This window comes from Mirounga angustirostris, unplaced genomic scaffold (assembly GCF_029215605.1).
Source record: "Mirounga angustirostris isolate CCGP_5_RB_7025 unplaced genomic scaffold, mMirAng1.0.hap1 SCAF_3, whole genome shotgun sequence".
NCBI lineage: Eukaryota > Metazoa > Chordata > Mammalia > Carnivora > Phocidae > Mirounga > Mirounga angustirostris.
In genome coordinates this window covers 67,644,588-67,664,614 of record NW_026991711.1, presented here as the reverse complement: position 1 = coordinate 67,664,614, position 20,027 = coordinate 67,644,588, and the positions used below count along the sequence as shown (strand labels likewise).

General features: G+C 40.0%; 1 protein-coding gene across 4 annotated transcripts in view; it reads right to left on the bottom strand.

The window, feature by feature from the left end:
• STARD13 (StAR related lipid transfer domain containing 13) overlaps positions 1 to 20,027 on the bottom strand; it is a 521,208-nt gene that overhangs the window by 488,806 nt on the left and 12,375 nt on the right. The gene's annotated exons all lie outside the window — the stretch shown is intronic.

Below are 20,027 nucleotides of genomic sequence, written 5' to 3'. Positions count from 1 at the left end.
AATAATGAACACGGCTGAGATGCTCCTTGACCTCATAGAGTTTCTGGTCTGAGGGGAAAAGAAAATAAACAGACACAAGTGAACAGATGTGACAATGATACATGATGACAATTGCTACCAAGGGGTACAGAAGGTGTTGTGATGAAGCGTTGGAGAGTAACCAAGAGGAGGCTATTTAAGGTATGTGTGCAGGGAAGAGGAATTACAGTGGAGATCAGTTTTGGGAACACTTGGGCAAAGACCATATTGAGATGGGGGGGAACAGGTCCAAAGCCTTGAACTCTGCTATTTGCCGGGGCTGTGCTGGAAATGGGGGATTCAAAGGTATCCAAGAATAGCCATGGTCTTTGCTCTCATGAAGTTCACTGTCTCATGGCAAAATACGGTTCCTGCCTTTAAGGAACTCATGAATGGTAGAGAAAATAGTCACGTACGCAAGTCATTGCAATGTGGCAACATTCTCCAAGTATGACCATCATGGCAACAGAAGGAAGGGGATGATCCAATCTCCATGGGCAGAGCAACCAGTCAGAGAAGACTGCCCCAAGGAATTTGTCCAGGGCCACCTAGCTCATTAGTGGCAAAGCCAAGTCTCTAACGTGGGTTTCTCAACTCCTTATCCAGTGTTTTTTATTGTTTTTCATTATATTCCCAGTGGAACACACAAAAGAGATGGGAAAAATGAGGCAGCTAAGAGAACATTCATTCCCTGGACAAAGCCAGGAGGAGCACCAACAAGATATTAGAGGTGGCACACTTCATATTTTCCAAGTATAGTACTTCTATGCTGAACTTTTTTTCTTTTTTTTTTTTTAAGATTTATTTATTTGACAGAGAGAGAGACAGCGAGAGAGGGAACACAAGCAGGGGGAGTAGGAGAGGGAGAAGCAGGCTTCCCACTGAGCAGGGAGCCTGATGCGGGGCTCGATTCCAGGACCCTGGGATCATGACCTGAGCCGAAGGCAGAGGCTTAACGACTGAGCCACCCAGGCGCCCCTATGCTGAACTTCTTAATCACTTCCAACGTCCCACCCAGAGCCCCCATAGAGGAGATCAACACATTCCATGAAAATGCATTTACTCAGTCCAGTCATTGATCCAAAAATCTTTTTTCCTAAAACACTAATTTGTACAGGTGTTTAATTTTTTTCTTATCTGAGTATCTGTAGTAAGACACCTTCTCTGGGAGTCTTGCTTGGAGGGAAGGGTTTCAAGGAGGCTTGGTGGGTTGTATTGCTGGTTTCCGAAAGCTGTTGTCCAATCTGCCATGAGTTGCTGTTTTCAATTACAGTGAAAATTATGCCTCTTCGTGCTTCTGCCTAGTTTTCCCCTAACACACCCACAGGGGTGAGCGGTTTCGTTTCTTAGGCACCATCTCTCATTTTTGATTTCTCAACACTGGGTCCTGTTGTGACCAAAACTCCAGGCCACGGCCCATTTCTTTCTCCTTAAACCTCAGTCCCCTTTGGAAAACAAATGAGCTTTCAAAAAACCCTGCAATTAGAATATAAATGCAATAATTTAATAGCTTCTGATTAGAATATAAATAACCTCCTAATAGCCCATGCAAACAAGGGTGTTAGTATATTATGCATCAGGGAGGGGCAACGGCACTAATGGCCGTGCCTTCTCCTTCACTCACCCTCCAGCCTGGCAGTTCCAGGCCATGCTTCTCTGAAAACAGACAGCCCTTCCTTCTCTAACTAAGCACCAGAGATCTGGAGTCTTTGCCATTTAATGATGGATTTGGCAGATGGGGCTTTCTTATTCTTCAAATAAATGTCATTTTGTCAATTACTCATGAAATCCTTCAGACAGCAGATCCGTGGGTTCCATGTGGGTTTGTAAATGTCCTGCTCAGCAATATGATTTGACGAAGGCCCTTATGGCAACGGGAGGAAGTAAGTACATCAGGGTCCTGGTTGGGACCGATCCCAATCTCAGATCAAGAAGAGAAGAGTGGGAAAAACACCCTTCTGGACTGTGAATGGAGAAAGGCAGTTGTTTTTCTTTTTTTTCCCCTTCAAGCCAATTAAGGAAAGCAGGGAGAGACACAAACTTTATTGAGTGCCTACTGTATTTCTGGAACGAAGCTGGATGCTCATTTTCTCTCATTTGATTTTCAGAAAAAGCCTGTGAGATATTGATTATTATTCCCATACATAGAGATAAGAACGTGAATTTCAAAAAATTTGAGTCCTTTGACCTTGTAGCTTTCTGTACCAAAAACGTAGCCTGTCCTAGAAAGCTACCAGAACAGAAATGAGCAGGATTGTAATATTTTTGTTATGCTAATGTATAAAGAAAGCAAGGGAAGAATGGAAAAAGAGATATTGACTTTAAGAGTTAATTTCAAGACACAACTATCACGTAACAACAACAGACACAACTATCCCCTAACAATGAAGTGCTCATACTATACCCTAGGTGCCTCCAAAATAGTAATTTATCAGTTTTGTACCTTTCCTTCTTTCCTTCTCCACGATCCCACTGAAAAAGTTGGTATAGAATACTCAGGAAGATAGTTAAATGAATGACTGAATTAAGGAATCAATGAGGGCTACTGAGGGTTTGATTTTGTTATGGTGACACAGGAAGGAAGGACCGTAGTCTGGAGAGCGAGCTTGGGAGTTCAGAGTTATGAATAAAGTCAAAGCTTAAAAAATAAACACCTGGATTTAGACATTATTGAGAGGGGGGAGGTATGACTGGAGGCAATGCAGGCAGAAGGCTTGTACACTGGCCAATTTGAGAACACAGTAGAGACATTTTAAGAAAAATAGAGGGGATCTAAGCAGAAGTCTGGGGGCCATCAGAGGATCCCCTGCCAGGAAGAGCAAGTCTGTGGGCGGAGCGGGCAGGGGGCTGCTTGGGCAGGTTACTAAGAACCGAGAGATTCTTGTGCTTTAGGCACCCCACAGAAACTCTATTTTTTGTGGAAAGCTTCCAGACAACTCTCTGAGGTGACCACTGAGGTCTCTCTTTACAAGTTAATACACAGAAGCTCAGAGACCTTAAGTAACCCATCCTGAGCCCCACAGCTATTAGGTGGTGCAGAGTTAGTAGAATCTGGCTGACACCAGAGTCCCTGCTCTGTCTCCTGCTCTGTGTTCCAAAAGGCTGTATAACAGTGGGGGCGGTGGGTTTCCCCCAGGTACTGCCAAAGGGCCAGGAACTCTGAGAACAAACAAACAAACATAAACTCTCTACTTGCTTAAGTACAAATAAAGCTGAGATCAAGGAAGATTAGATTGGGACTGAGGCAAGCAAGCGGTCAGGGTGAACTCACACACAGGGACAGAGTTATTGCAAAGAGTAAACATTTATTAAGCAATTACCCTGAGCTCTTAACCTGGAAGCGATGATCACTGCTTTAAACTGGCTTAGAAAGAGAGCCCGATTTCTTGGTACATATGTATACATACATCTATACAATGTGTATTGCTTGTACCTTGAGATTCTCTTGAATGCCAGTAAACTAACTTGGGTACTTTAAATAGAGCATACACACACACTCACAGAGGGGATGTTTAGGGAAAGCATGAACATCTTCTTTGTTTGATTCTGAGCCCAATTCAGGAAGATTAATCCTCTTTCAGAAGCCTCTAAGCAGTCCCTAGAGGAGAAGAGAATGCTGAGTATTTGCCTCCTTTGCCTAAAACCTCCACCGGGGAAGTTTCCTACCCTCTGTGCCTCCTTGAGAGGGAAGACCTGCAGGACTTGTGTTGGCCTCCCTTGGACCCTGCCCTGGCCACAGCTGCCTGGACCGGAGTTACCCTCCCCCCCTCCCACCCTCCCCCCGCCCCTGCACAGGCAGCCATTCTGTGGGCTGGCTAAGGATTTACAGTGTGGTCCCAAATAAAGGCAGGCTAAGCCAATCAACACTCTCTTGGGACTGTGAATTGAGAAAAGTATACTTGAAATCAGCTTATGCACGGGGTACAAAAAAGGAAATAGCTTTATTATTTTTTTCTCCAGCCAATGCCTCCTTGAGAGTTCCCTTTTGTGTTTCTCTAGGTGATATCTCAGGCAGACACCATAGGTTTCTACTTAACTTTCAGTTATTTTAAGAAGGCTTTATCTCCTTTTTTAGTAATTATGATTCACTTTCATATATTAAGAAGTGCAGCACAGTCCAATTTTAAAATTTCAACCTCACATCTAATTCAAAGCAGTCATGTACCCCTAAACTCCCAGGTGGGGACTAACTCAAGGTGGGGGCCCTGTGGTAGGGAAGGGAAGCCAGGTCTATGTTTTTGCTCACTGTTGCTCTTTGTATCTCCTTCTCTCTCTTCCAACCCTGGTGTACTGGGGTCTCAGAGCAAGGATAGAGGAAAAGGACAGACATTTTGTTTGTGGTTGGTGCTGCTGTATTTTGGTTATCAGTAGCGTCTTTCTGCTTCTTTCCCCATAGGGCACATCTGTGGGTTTTTCACACTGCCCATCACTTATCCAAGGCAATGCACTTCCTGACCTCTTGAGACACTTTTCAACCCCGACCTTTGGCTTTCAACCTCACAGCTTCTCACTTCTAGGCCCTCCCCACAGGTAAGAATCTAGCAAGGGAGAATTTTCGGACAGCTGTTGTGGTACATACTTGAAGGTGGGGAAGTCTCAGTTCCCTGCCTAACCCCACAGCTGGGGTCTGCTGGTCCACTGGTCCTCCCTGCTCACTTGTGTGCCCTGGCTTTTGGAGTCAGCCTTCACCTTAGCAATCTCCAGGCCAGGAGCAACAGGCCCTATGTGGCATGTAGGTCCACACTGGGTGGACTCACTTCAAGGTTTCTCAAGAGCCCTCCTCCTGCACAGTACTCTGGTCACTCTCCTGTCTTGGGCCTTTGATTCTGGAGTTCAGTGACTTCTTGCTGGGGAGGGCCATGTCAGTGTCTCGCATAGCTTCTTGCATTTGATTTAAGGCCTGTGTCAACAGCTCACACTACACAGCTTCCTACACTTCTCCAATATTTTCCTAATTCAAACTACCCTTTTATATTAGTGATCTCTCCTACCCTTTCTCCCTCCCCCAAATAAATTCTGGTCTTCTGCTCAGAAGGCTCAGAGAGGCTGGATGAGGTGAAGGTGGGAGTAAGGTTCAAAAGACTACACTAAGGGCTGGAGAGAGGAGACATCTGGCTGCCGTTCCATATTCTCTCTGAAAATCAGGGATTCTGTACCTGTTAGCTTCGGTTTTGAGGCTTTAGCAAAAATTCTAAAAAATCAAATGAATAAACAGAGAAGCCTACTGGTAGAGAACAGACAGAGATAAAACAGATAATATCAGAGAGCAAGAAGGTGAGCTAGAGAAAGAGAGACAGAGAAAAAATGAGAGACAGATCATCAGGCCATAGAAGAGGGAGAGAAGTCAGTTCCTAGAGTCAATAGCTGAAAGCTTTCCAGTTCCAGCTGTTCTCCCATCCCCAGCTTATAACTGACTAAACAAAACAAAACAGAACAAAATCCCACTAGCAATTTACTTGAGCAACTTGGGTGAATCTCTGTTCCAAAGAATTGTGACTAAAACAGTGAGAGTGCCTTCTGGAATACTCCACTTCTTCCCAGGGAATTTCTCTGGACAGATCAGAGGTCAGCCATTCTCTACCATACTTAGAACTAAAAAAAGCAACCAGAACTCCACAGACCTCCCCATTTGGGTGCCTGAGCTGTTCCTGGGGTCAGGCTGAAAAAAAAACCTCCAAAGAAATAGGAGGAGGAACAGTCATTTTCTGACAAAAGGTATTTTAAGGTCTTCCCTGATGGTGTCCGTAAAACTGAGTGATTGACCATCAAATTATTTCAGAGCATGTACAATATTCTGTATGCTGTGCACAGCAACTTAAATATGGGCTTTTCTAGGAATAATGACACTCAAGGGTTCAGATGGCTCCAGCAGAACAATATGCATGTGATAGATTTGCATTTTAATCATTAGCGAACAAAACCCTCAGATCAGAAATAGTAAATTGAAGCACATGGAGATTTTCTTTCTGCTGAGAATCTTGCCGTGGCTTTATTACAAATACTCTGTTTCTAGCTCTTTGTGGTAAACTGCTTGCAAAGACAGAGGCAACCATCTTTTGCATAGTGACCCCGCCATTTCTTCCATGAAGAACTAAAGTCTAGTTCCCTACCCCTTGACTCTCGGCTGACACTGGGACTCATGTTGACCAATAGAATGTGGTAGAAGTTAAGTCATATGATCTGCAAGCCTCTGCCTTAAGAGGTCTTGCAGCTTCTACTTTCTCCCCCTTGTGGCCCTGAGACCATGAATGGTTAGCCTCCTTGAGGATGAAAGACTACGAGGGGAGAGAGGCCTGGCTGACAGCTGGGTCCAGGAAGTGAGAACATCTTGGGTAGTCCTCCTATCCTACCCAGCTGCTAGATGACTGTATGTATTGCTCAGGACCAAGCAGCAAAAGAACCACCCCACTGAGCTCAGCCCAGATTGCTGACCCACAGAGCTGCTAACAAAGAAAGAGTGTATTTAAACTGCCAAATTGTGGGGGTTTTGTTACAAGGAAATAGGTAATTGACACAAAGTTATACCATTTTCCTCGTGAGCAGGTAGGCTGTGCAGGAGGACGTGGGACAGCCATCAGAGTAACTAGCCAGCCTTAGAACTGAAGAAGCTCCTCTCGCCAGGTTATGTTGTGAGGAGCTTGTTGTCATGAGAGAACATTTTATTATTAAGCAATGGGAAGAGCAGGAGTTCTGCCTCCTAAAGCTATGGGAGAGTGAGATTTCAGTGGGCTGGCAGTACTTGCTCTTTGGGCTGTTTCATACGTGAAAAAGTTTGCCTACAGACATGCCTGGGAGAAAGAGGGCAGAGTTTCAAGCCAGGGTGATAACCTAAGATGGATCTTATTTGCATGGATCAGCAGTGACATCACACAGAGCTTTTCACTTCTCTTTCTCTTCTGCCAACTATTGCAACTAATTGAGAATTCTGGGACTTAAAGCTGGAGGATATAATACAGAGCATACAACTGAGCAATAACAGACACCAGCTATTCTCAGAGAGATGGTGGGGACTTTTAAAATAGACAAAAAGCTTATCAAAGCAAATGTAAAATGGGTTTATCCCGTTAAATCCAATGGCAAGAATAAAACCTCATGTGATGATTGGCATACACAAAGAGAGAGTGTTCCAGGGGCACGGTCCTGTTCTTCTTCATTGAATAGCTACCCTGGAATGCCACTGGTCCTTACCCAACTAATTTTCCTCCCTGACTGAGAAAAATAATCTCCGTGCTATTTATCTAAAATCTCAAAATGAGATATGGTAAAATAAATACCCTGTTGCTCTTCTTCTTGCATCTCTCTATCAGGGGTCCCCCTTGTAGAAGAAAACATTCTGCCTCACAGCCAGCAGATGTGTGGAGAAGAGTGTATTCCGCATTCATTCCATATAAAGGAATCCAAGGACTCCAAGAAGTTCTGCCCAAGAATACTTCAAACTCCCACACATCTTGGCTATGAGCTTCTCAGCACCTGCCTTGGCTCTAGGGTACTTCTGTAATGGGACAACTCAGGCACAGCATCTCTGGGGATAAAAATGTTAGTGCTTACTTTGTACTAGCAGACAAACGATTTTGCTTTTGCAATAGGGGTGAGACACAGGTGTCAAGGCTTCCATTTTGCACCTTTGAAATCATCCTCAAGTTCAATTTTAAGAAAATTAATTTTAGATTAACTGCAACTACTCCAAAATTCTAGCCAAAGAGTGGGGAGGGAGAGCTGTGGGGTAGGGTGTTGAGATGTTACATTCTCACAGAACTCTAACCAATGAAATGTTACATGCAAGTGCTTCCAAAAAGTAGAAAAATATCATCTAATACAATGATTTATTTATTTGTTGACTTTTAAACAAAACTTTGAAAGAGCAATCTTCCATGGGCAAATAAAAAATTCAATGGTAAGGAAATTAAGGATATGAAAGAAAGTTCTTCATACATAGTGGTTTCTCATTTTGCATTTAATAATTATATGGAGAGTATATTCAATATTTACACTTAACAAACAGCTCCCATGGTGCACTCATCGCAATTATGCCCAGTCCAGGATGAGAGTCTAATAGCTCAGACCCTAAGTGGTCATTCAGAAGCCCCCTATCTCCCCTATTCTTCCCTAGCCTAAGAAATTATTTGGCCTGAATCATTTAGTTTGCCTCTAGGAATTGATTAATTCAAACATTTACCCAAACTCTATTTTTTATAGTGACAATGACAGTTGTATTAGCCAGAAACTATCTTGAAGGACCTTGAGCAACAAACCTGACATAGCTAGCTTAATGAATCATGATGTGATTTTGTACCCAAGATGATGTAAATGGGAACGATCTAGCAAAGATTTTGGCCCCACAGAATTCAGTCATGGCGTCTGGCAAAATACTATCCAAGAGCTCTTCCTGACATGGACATCTTCATTATTGGACATCTTCATTATTTTCATTTCTAATTATTTTCACTTTGTTATATAATATTTAGTCAGGTATTCAGTAAATATATTTACTTCTTTAATACACTGTCACTTCATATGTGGAATAATAAGAGGACTCTTCTCAGATGTAAAGACAAGCTCTGGTTCCATCTGCTATGTGATCTCAGGGAAGTAAAATAAAAACAGCTGACATAGTAAAACCTCATTCTGTGCAAAGAGCTTACAGAGTACTTTATAAGCCAAGTTTTACTTTAATCTTTACAATGGTCCCATTAGGCAGACAATATTATCTCTATTTCCAAATGCAGAAACCATGTCTCAGATGGTTGAGTGATTTGCACATGCTCATCAGCTGATGCAGAGGCAGGATTTGAACCCATATCTTTCAGACTCCAGTGAGATCTCATGTCAGCTGCTCTAAGGCTAAATCTCAGCTCTGCCACTTACCAGCTAGGTAGACTTAGAAGTTATTTCGTGTGTGCTTTTGTTTCCTGTTTGTAATACAGGAAGGTACTTTTTAGTCCAGAATACTGGGAGGATTGAATGGGACATATTATGGAAAGGGTTTCCCATGTAGTAGTCCCCAATTCCTAAGTAAAGGCTAGTTCCTTCACTTTCCTCCTTGCCTGGGCCTCAGTTTCCCTCTCTGAGGAAGGCCTTAGAGCTGTAGAGGTTTCAGAAAGCAGCTGGTATGGTCTCTTTCAATTTATAGATAAGAAAATGAAGACCTACAGAAGAAGAGACTTGCCTCAAATCACAGCTAGTTAGTGAGTAGTTTGTGTTCTCATACTAGTCATTTTCATTTTGTTATTGGAATGACACTCAGACCTAGTTTGATCAAATTACCTAGAATCCAGATAACCTAGATTCTAGATAATTAGCAAAATTCTAGTTATTGTATTTTGTTTGTTTCTGGATTCTAGGCTACCTAACACATTTATTGTGTATATGCTACTGTATAAAAGGGTCTTTAAAGTTGTTATTTTCTTAGTCTGAAATGCACTTCTCTTAACTTCATGGCTTTCTGCTTCTCACCTCTCAGGCCTTAGCTCAAATATAACCTCCTTGAGAGGCTTTTCCTGGTAGTCTTAATCAGGCCTCCCCACCCCCCACCACCTCAGCCAGTTACTTTCTATCATGTCATCTTGTATATTTCCTTAGAGGCCATTAATACAGTCTCTAATTATTGTGTTTATAACTGACCTGTTTACTATTTCTCTGGCTACACCAGAACATAAATACCATGAAAAGGATCTCATCAGCATTTGTTCATTTTGGTATCCCCAGCCCTAAATCAGAGCATGTCACCTAATAAATAGGTTCAAAAGAAATACTGGTTCAATGAACATCTCTACCCATCCAACCATCCACCTCCCACCCATCCATCAATCCATTCACCCATCACTTTTCCTTGAAAGATCTCAAAGCACTTTAAAATACAGATGATGGCTTGATAATTTAGGTTTCAAGTGAAAAATAAATATGTAATTGCCCTTGGGGGTCAGGGCAAAGAGGTCATAAATGAAATCCATGTTCCATATTCAAATAGAAAGTAAAGCCAGTACATTCAACTGCCATGAGCGACTGACTTTAAAATACTTAATCGGAAGCAGTAAGAAGTTTAAAAACCTCCCTAATTAATACAAGCAAGAAGAGTCATTATGAAATACAGCTTGTCTGAAGTTTTATTTTTAGCACAGTGGTTTTAATTCTTTCGAAACACGTTGCCAGGAAAGTTTCATGTTCCTTTTTCTCCTATTCACAGAAATTCTTCTCTGCCACTTGAGTGCCAAGTCTGGAGACTCGCATAAAGTGTCTTGCAGCCTCAACAGCCTGTTCTAGGGATGGAGAATGACACTATCTCTCTCCCATTTGCCCAGTAGGTGTTTCTTAATTTGGCTCTATACCTGAATGTGAAATGAGCGATTAAAAAAAAAAATTCCTTTTAATGTTGAAAGTCTTTGGGGCATTTATTTTTCACTCTTTACCCTAGAGAACCCTGAGGGTTGAATTCTTAGAGTAAACTTTATTCTAAAGAAGAACTTAGGTAAAAATAAGATTCAGTAATGGGCATGGCAGAAATAAAATAGAAGAGGCAATGTGACAGATGGAGTAGATTATACTAAGGATAATTTTGAACTTGTTCATCTTCATAAATATTGGCTTTTGTCACAAGTTTACTTTACTGAGCAACTTTCTTGTTTTTTTTTTTTTTTTAAAGAAGTCAGGTATGTAGGAAGAAACATAGAGCTTTAGAGAGAGACTGTAGATCTGTTTTTCTTAATAACAGAATGTGATCTTTATCATTGACTATTTGGGTATGTACAGGAGTCTCATAATTGCTATTGTTTTAAACCATTCCCCAACACAGTTTCTTTCCAAAATAAAAGTTCATGCACTAAAAGAGTGGTGAAATTTCTAGAAAGTAAAATGTAAGCTTTCCATAACTCTTTTGATATAGTAAGTTTCAATGTATCCAAAATTAGCATGACTATCATTTCAGTTTGCATGGGATCGTTCCACGTCATGCCTCTAATCCAAGCATAATTATTCTAATCCAAGCATAAATATTTCACTCTCAAAAGTACCTGGCTTAGGGCGCCTGGGTGGCTCAGTTGGTTAAGCCACTGCCTTCGGCTCAGGTCATGATCCTGGAGTCCCGGGATCGAGTCCCGCATCGGGCTCCCTGCTCAGTGGAGAGCCTGCTTCTGCCTCTCTCTCTGCCTGCCTCTCTGCCTACTTGTGCTTTCTCTCTGTGTGTCAAATAAATAAATAAAATCTTTAAAAAAAAAAAAAAGTACCTGGCTTAGACAATAAATTATATGATATGATCACCCTAACAACAGTCATTTTTAAACTTTGCGATCCTTTGGTAAAGAAGCAGTGTCTTTCTAATCTCTTTCCCTAAAGCCTAACATTATGTCTGGTACAGGTTTAAGATGCATACAAATTCTTTGACATTGGTCTCATTTAGAGGTGGGTTCTAGCTCCCTTTTTCTTGAACGTTGGCCAGTCTCTGACTACTTTGGACATTAAAGTATGTTGGAAGTCATTCAATGTCCATTTCAAGCCTATCTTTCACCCTCTTTCTGGGTTCCTAAACCAGTCTTTTTTTTTTTTTTTTAAAGACTTTATTTATTTATTTGAGAGAGAGAATGAGAGACAGAGAACATGAGAGGGAGGAGGGTCAGAGGGAGAAGCAGACTCCCTGCCAAGCAGGGAGCCCGATGCGGGACTCGATCCCGGGACTCCAGGATCATGACCTGGGCCGAAGGCAGTCGCTTAACCAACTGAGCCACCCAGGCGCCCAAAAATACATAAAATCTTAAAAAAAAAAAATAGGCAAAGTGTTTGAATAGGCATTTCTCTAAAGAAGATATACAACTGCTCAACATGCACATGAAAAGATGCTCAACCTCGTTAGTCATTAGGGAAATGCAAATCAAAACTTTTCCCTATAAGATACACTCCCCATTCACTAAGATGACTACAGTAAAAAAGAGAACCAGTAACAAGTGTTGGCCAGGATGTGGAGAAATTGGAACCACATACATTGCTGTGGGTTAGTAAAATGGTACAGCCACTTTGGAAAAATAGTTTGGCAGAGTTATCTTATGACCCAATAATTTCATTCTTAAGTGTGCAAATATGAGAAATGAAAACATATGTCCATGCAAAAATGTGTACATGAATGTTCATCATTGTCAAAAAGTGGAAATTATCCAAATGTTCATTACCCAATGAACTGATAAAGAAAATGTGATATATTTATATAATGGAACTAGTACCCACTGTTTAAAACGGAATGAAATACTGCTAAGTACTACTGCATGGATGAACCTTGAAGACATTATGCTGTGTTAAGCCAGAAACAAAAGCCTACATATTGTATGATTCCATTTCTATGAAATGCCAGAATAGGCAAATCCACAGACACAGAGAATAGCTGAGTGGTTCCAGGGGCTAGGGAAGGGGAGAATAGAGGATGTTTGCTAATGGGAATGGGGTTTCTTTTTGGGGTGATGAAAATGTTCTGGAACTAGCAGTGATGATTTAACAATGTCAGAAATATTCTAAAATCACAGAATTGTACACTTTAAAAGGGTGAATTCTATGGTATGTGAATTATATCTCAAAAAAATGCAATACAGTCAGGTAGAAAGTTAAAATATAATTTACTGAAAATAAAAACAGGTAAATTTCTGTGAAGTATTCTGCCTGTGGTGCAAAAACTGTTAGGTTAATTCATGATTTTACCTTGGTTAGTCAGAAGTGAAAGTTCTGGAAATACTTCTGCCTGGATTTTTGCATACTGCTAAGTCTTCTGCAGCTGACTGAAGGGAAGGAGGCTTTGATCCAAAGAATATTTTCCAGAGTCAGACTTTGGGGTTTCTTTTCTGACCTACTGCCGATACCCATCCTATGGCCCTTGACAAGCCACTCCTCACTTGAGCAGGACTCATTTCTCTCTTTGTAAAAGGGACTGGTTGCTCTGTCTCTAGCCCCCTGGAGCGATGCTGAGAATAAGGATACACAAAATAACTGCATGGCATTTTATAATTCTGACTGCTTTGGAAATACAAACTAATACGATAAATCCTTCTTTCTTATAATTGACTTTAATGGGGCAAGCCGACCTAATCCCTAATGTCTTTCTAAATTCAGATGCAATCATTAGCGAGAGGTTAACTCAAATTTAAATGTTATTCTATAGTAAATAAATAATAATAATAAACTTTCCTTTTGCATTGCATGAGCTAAAATTCTGGCTAAGTATTATGCAACTGAAATCTGACCTGCAACAGTGGATGGTTCCTTCAGAGACGAAATGTATTTATTGGCAAGAATTGATGGCATTTTTCCATACCAATTTTAATACATCTAGGAGGCTAATATATTACAGTCAACAATTAATGACCTGAGAGTCTGTAATAAATGGAGACTTTGCAAATCCCTGTTTTGCTCTCAAATGAAGACATTCTGTCTTTGCAAATCCCTGTTTTGCTCTCAAATGAAGTATTCTGTCCTCTCCCAGCCCATTCCAACCCTAAATTCCCTAGGTGGGAGTAATCCTTGAGCATGTGCGTGCGTGCATGCGTACGTGTGTGTATGTGTGTGTGCACCAACCCTTTGAGCAGCATGAACTGTGAGCTTTATTATCTTTGATTCCTCAGAATTCTGTAGAGTGATGAGCAGTCAGTAGACTTTAATGAATAAGTAAATGAGTGAATTAACAAATGTAAATTGCTTATAAATTTCCACATGAACACAGGCATAGCATCAGCCAGAAGGAGGTTCCTGAGTTTGTTCCCAGATTGCTGAGTGGTAGCACAGGTTTGAAGTCTTCAGGGAAATGCTGGTGTGGACCCCATGGGACACTTGCAGTAACACACTTGAAAATGGGAAACACATGAAACAGAGGTTCTTAGCGTGGAAGAATTCAAGCAAGTTATTGATGCTGTTCACTCTTGGTCCATGCCAGCCACACTCCTGTTTTGCCTTGCTCTTTTCCCACCACTCTATTTACATTCTCAGCATCTTACTCCCACTTTCCTGCTTTATTTTTCTCCATAGCAATTATCACTACATATTCTAAGTATTTATTTATTGCCTGTCTCCCCTCTTGCCTTACCAGAATCTAAATTCTGATTTTATATAGTCTGTTTTTCCCCTGCTCTATATTTCATGCTAGAAATAGTCCCTGGAAATAGCAGCTGCTCAATAAGTATTTGGAAGGAAGGAAGGAAGGAAGGAAGGAAGGAAGGAAGGAAGGAAGGAAGGGAGGGAGGGAGGGAGGGAGGAAGGAAGGAAGGGAGGAAGGAAGGAACGAAGGAAGGAAAGGAGTAAGACAGGAAGAAGAAGGAAGGGAGGAAATGAAGGAACGAGAGAAAGAAGGAGGAAATGGAAGAAAAAAAGGAACATCAATGTAAAATGTATATATATAAAGATCTTGCTATCTTTATATATGTACATCAAAAGAACTTTTAATTATCCTCAGGATAATTTAGATTCCTGTGGAAACCCATACTCCCAAGGGGATTTCAATGAGAAGACAATGGCCAGGACTTTAAATCCCAGTTCTTTCAGACCAGAGACCCCTGCGGGTTACCTGAGAAGGGCAAGTGTGCCTAGACCAACCCTGTACTGATCCGGCAGTCTCAAGAACCCTCCCTAGAGCACTCTGAACCCTGTACCTCTCCAGTGAGGGTCTTTGGTGTAAACATGTTAGGACATGTTCACGCCCTGGGGTGATAGAAATTATAAGGTCTATTTAGCTCGAAAACATGCTTAACTTATGATTCCATCACTCCTGCACATCTGTTCATTCATTCCACAAATATTTATTGAACACCTGCTAAGTGCCCAGTCCTATGCCAGGTACTATGTATTTGACGCTGAAGAAGTCAACCAACACACACCTCACAGTATTATCAGGAAAAGGACACAGGTAAGTACTAAAATATATGTTAAAATACTGGAAGCACAGGGAGGTATCAAAACATATAGCAGAGGCTCTGAAAATGCAGATTTAAAGTTCAAAATGTAGACAATATACAGATATTCCAAATATTTCCCTGACTTGCTTGGGGGATATTCTGGGGAAAATTAAGCAGTTATTTAACTTATTCTTACAACACAGGCATGTAAACTTCCTTTAGAATCCTTAATTTGCTTTGAAAGTTTTAGACCTAACTGTCTAAACGTCACCTTGCCTCCTCACGTTACATATGCAAACATACCATAATATTTTGATGTAAGTAGCTAAGCCCGCCATTTTACATTAGCCCAATATAATGTGAAGGTTTCCTCCAACCTACCTATACTACTTATGCCAGTAAATCACTTCCTTGTTTTTTAAGATTTTATTTATTTATTTGAGAGAGAGAGAGTGCAAGAACGGGGAAAGGGGAAAGGGAAAGGGAGAAGCACACTTCCTGCTGAGCAGTGAGCCTGGTGTGGGGCTTGATTCCAGATCCCTGAGATCATGACCTCAGCCGAAGTCAGACACTTAACCAACTGAGCCACCCAGGTTCCCCAAATCTATCACTTCTAATTACTGTATTTTTTTCTGTAAAAAAAAAAAAAAAAAAAATATATATATATATATATATATATACACTATATATATATAGTATCTATTTTTAAGTGGTAAAATATACAAAACATAAAATTTACCATTTTGACCAGTTACACATTCACATTGTTGTGGAACCATCACCACCACCCATCCACAGAACTTTTTCATCTTCCCAAACTGAAACTCTGTCCCCTCTCAGAAGTAACTTCTCATTCCCCCCTCCCCCAGTCCTGGGAAACCACTGCTCTGCTTTATGTCTCTATGAATTTGACTACTGTAGGTCCCTTATAATAAGTGGAATCATACATTGTTTGTCCTTTTGTTAAGTGGATTATTCTACTTAACATAATGTCTTCAAGTTTCATCTATGTTATAGCATGTGTCGGGATCCTGGTTTTTTAAGGCCACATTATGCTTAGTTGCATGTCTACCACATTTTGTGTATCCATTCATCAGTTGATGGACATTTGAATTGTTTCCACCTTTTGGTACTGTGAGTCATGTTGCTATGAACAAAAGTGTACAAATAGGATTATTATGTTTCTATAGTGCTTTTAACTTTGCAGAGTACTCTTAGGTCTACAGTTCATAAATGCTGTGGAAAATAGAGTAGATAGTACTTTCCCCTTCTGGCACATAAGAAATCCAAATTGTTAAAGTTAAGTCACTTGTTAATTTAGGGACAGTTTCTGCCTCTTAGCCTGAAGTGTCTTTTTCTCAACATACTTTTTCTTCTTCACACCAATAATTTTTTACCAGCTGAAGACACCAGAGATGCAAAGGCAAAAATATCCTCATTAAGATGCAATTGGAGGGCAAATCAAAAGTCTTATTTTACTTGGGCATGCCAAAAGAAATTAGTAGGTCCAAAGTTTGGGGGAAAATCAATTTTTAAGATTTGTCTTTCAGGCATCAGATGCAGCTGTTGTTTCTCTAGCAAAATGACATTCTGGGCTAACTAATCCAGACTTAGTGTCCCCCTGATCCCCTGACTCCCTGACCCCCTGACCCCACTCCAACTATACCACTGCTGATAAAATTCAAACTTTGCATATACTATAAGCTGGGAAACTATGTCTATTGCCCAAACAAAATATTTAAATCTTGATTACTCACAGGCTTAAGTCATACCTGATATGATTTCACATTCTGTTCTTGGATAACCATCTTCATTAAATTCCAGAGATGCCAATGCTCTGTTTGAACAGAGCTTTTGAAAAGTTGAGAGGTCCTCTGAGGACATTTGGGGGAGGAGAGTAGAGGCTAGGTATGTAGGCGGGGCAGGGTCAGTGACGGTGTGTGCCCAGTGAAGGTTCCAGCCCAGGTAGAACCAGGATTTTTCTTGTAACTGATTCATATTTGTACAGTTTTTTTCTTCGCTAAATTCACATGTTTCTTTATGTCAATAACATTAAGATTTTGTTTTCTGAAATAGCACTATTATCTGTGCTAGTTCTTATAGTTTGTCACTGTCTGAAAAGATATTTCTGACAGTTAAAACTTCTCTAATTGTTAAAATCTCTCTAATTAGAATAATCCCACATCAGTGGGAGTGATCCTGAGTCCTGTGGTTTTGCCTGGCTGTCTGCTTCCTGCCTTCACTTGCTGGCTCTGACCAAGCCTAGGCCCTTGCGATGTGCAGTTCTTTGATGGTAACTCTTGCTGGTGGTTCTCACTGCTGTGTCAGGGAGGTAGGACACTAAATAACTATTCAATTTGTGCTGTTAGTTCATAGATGGTATTGCTTCCTTGGTAAGGTAGCCAAATTTAGCAAATAAAAATATACCTAGTTAAAATTGAATTCCAGATCAACAACAAATAACTTTTTATAAGTATGTTCCATGCCATATTTGGGACATACTTATACTAAAAATTTATTTGATGTTTACCTGAAATTAAAATTTGACTGGGTGCCTTGTATTTTATCTAATAACCTTATTTCTTAGATTTCTGCAAGGAAGACTACTCAAAGAGCCAGAGCTCAGAGTGTCATTAATAAAAAACAGAATCAATTGCTCTTGAACCCAGAAAGCAAGTTCAAATGTCAGTAAGTGTAATGGGGTCTGAGCCTAGGGATTTGGAGTCACCTAAATCGGATACCAAATCGCAGTGTTGGGGTTACAAGGAAAGAGATACAGAGGATTTGCCTCTCAACTTCTGGTTCTCTTTTAGAAACAAATACTGATAAAGTCTACCTTCCCAAGTGATTGATCTGAAAATCATGGTTCGTAAAGACACTCAAGGGAAGAGGAAGTAAGAAGGTAAGACAAGCTCTGACATATACTGAATTTTGTTAGTCCTGAAAATTTAGGCGTAATAGGGACTCTACTAGGGAGTATATATATGTGTGTAGGGAAGGGCGAAGGAGGAGAGAAGAGTAATATAACCTCCCAGAAAGAAAAAAAAAATCTTATTATATTCTAATATACACACAGGCTCACAAATATATCATCATTAATTTATTTCTTGCCCAGGCCCCAAAACTGTTTACCAGAGATTCCCAATCAGTTTGAAGTTATGCTTGTTAACTTGATTATATGTAGATGCTCTATTGCTTGTATGAAACGAAGTTAAATTTTGCTTTATTTTGAAAATTTTGTAATTGAAAGACTACCAGAGATGTTGTCAAAATACTGTTTGAAAGCATTAATACTCTTCTTAAACAGAATTGCCCAGAAGAGGTTGAAGTCCAATTAATGTGTGAGACTAGTCAAGGGCACAGGATAATCCTGATTTGCCCTCTGGCAAATCACGGGCCTTTGCTTGACCTTTACATGTCTCCCCATTTTCCTAAGCTGATAAACAAAGTGTTTGCTAATGTACCTCAGTGTGTCCTGGGATTGGGTCAAGTCCCTGTTGAGGATATAAGAAGAGGAGGATGGAATGACTATTCTTGAGGTCCTTCCAATCCAATTTTATTGAGAAAACCCTCACCCTCTGTACCAGATGTGGTCCCTATGCTTTCAGCTGCTTTCCTGGAAACAACAAATCAAAATCTGTGGAAATAGGACGTATGCCATGCTCTATTGTACTCCCTCAAAGCTGCCTCAGAAGAGATCATAAATGGGTAAAAATAAGCTCATATTCATTAATTTGAAAACTGCCACAATCCTATCATGGATAGGAGACAAAGTTTTCCCAAAGAGGAAATATAATAACCTTATGAATGTATGAGAAAAAATTGGTCTCAATAGCAGCAAACAATAATACTACAAGTTAAAATGAGACACTGTTTTCTCCATAAAGTTAGCAAGGTTTTGAGAACATAACAAATTCAGGGTCAGTGAGAGTGAGACGAGGTGTTTATTACCTTCCACTGTTGACGGTAGTTTGAATTAAAGCACCTTTTCTAGAAAATAACATTCTAATATCAAATAATATTGCTTTCAATGATAGAAATCTTAGAAATATTCCTAGTAAAGGATCCCAGATACTGTAGGAACAAAAAATTGAGGCAGCATTTAAAAAAATACAAATGCTGGGGCGCCTGGGTGGCTCGGTCGTTAAGCGTCTGCCTTCGGCTCAGGTCATGATCCCAGGGTCCTGGGATCGAGCCCCACATTGGGCTCCCTGCTCAGGGGGAAGCCTGCTTCTCCCTCTCCCACTCCCGCTGCTTGTGTTCCCTCTCTCCCTGTCTCTCTCTCTGTCAAATAAATAAATAAAATCTTAAAAAAAAAAAAAGCGTTTGCCTTCGGCTCAGGTCATGATCCCAGGGTCCTGGGATCGAGTCCCACATCGGGCTCCCTGCTCAGCATAATAATATATAAATATTATTTATTTATAATAATTTTTATATTAATATAATATAATATATAATATAATATATTATATTATATATAATATAATATAATATAATAAATATAATAATATTTATTATAATAAATAAAAAATACAAAAATACAAATGCTATAAACTAAGTAAATGTTTCGTTGCTTGGAAATAGTTTATTACATTTTGTATGTGCAAAAGAGGAAATATTATGCATCAAATATTTGTCATGAATTTTTTATTATGAATTTTAAAAACATGGGAAAATGCCTTAGTCGTATATTTAAATAACAAAGATCAATGCAAATTATATAGACTTTGGGATCAATTATTTAAAAATAGTAAAAAAAAACTGTGAAGAAATATACAAAATGTTAAAAATGGTTATCCTTAGGGGAGCACAATTATAGGTGATTTTTTTCTTTCATTTTTTACCCTTTTCTATATTGCCCAAATGTTCTATGGCAGTCAGAAAAAATATATATACAAGTGGTCAGCTGGATACCCAGAGCATGGTTCTAGGAATAGAGACTATGAAAATGTTTACTCGTTTATTCTTCAAACCTACTATCTGTGTAAGTTTGGGGTAAATCACTTAACTTAAGAAAACATGAATTTTCTCACCTATAAATGGGGGCAATATTGCACTAGACTTCCTCCTAGCTTTGTTATGATAGTCAGTTGAAAGGATGAATATGAAGAAATGCCTTCTAAATCATAAAATACTTTAAAAATCTGAAAGATG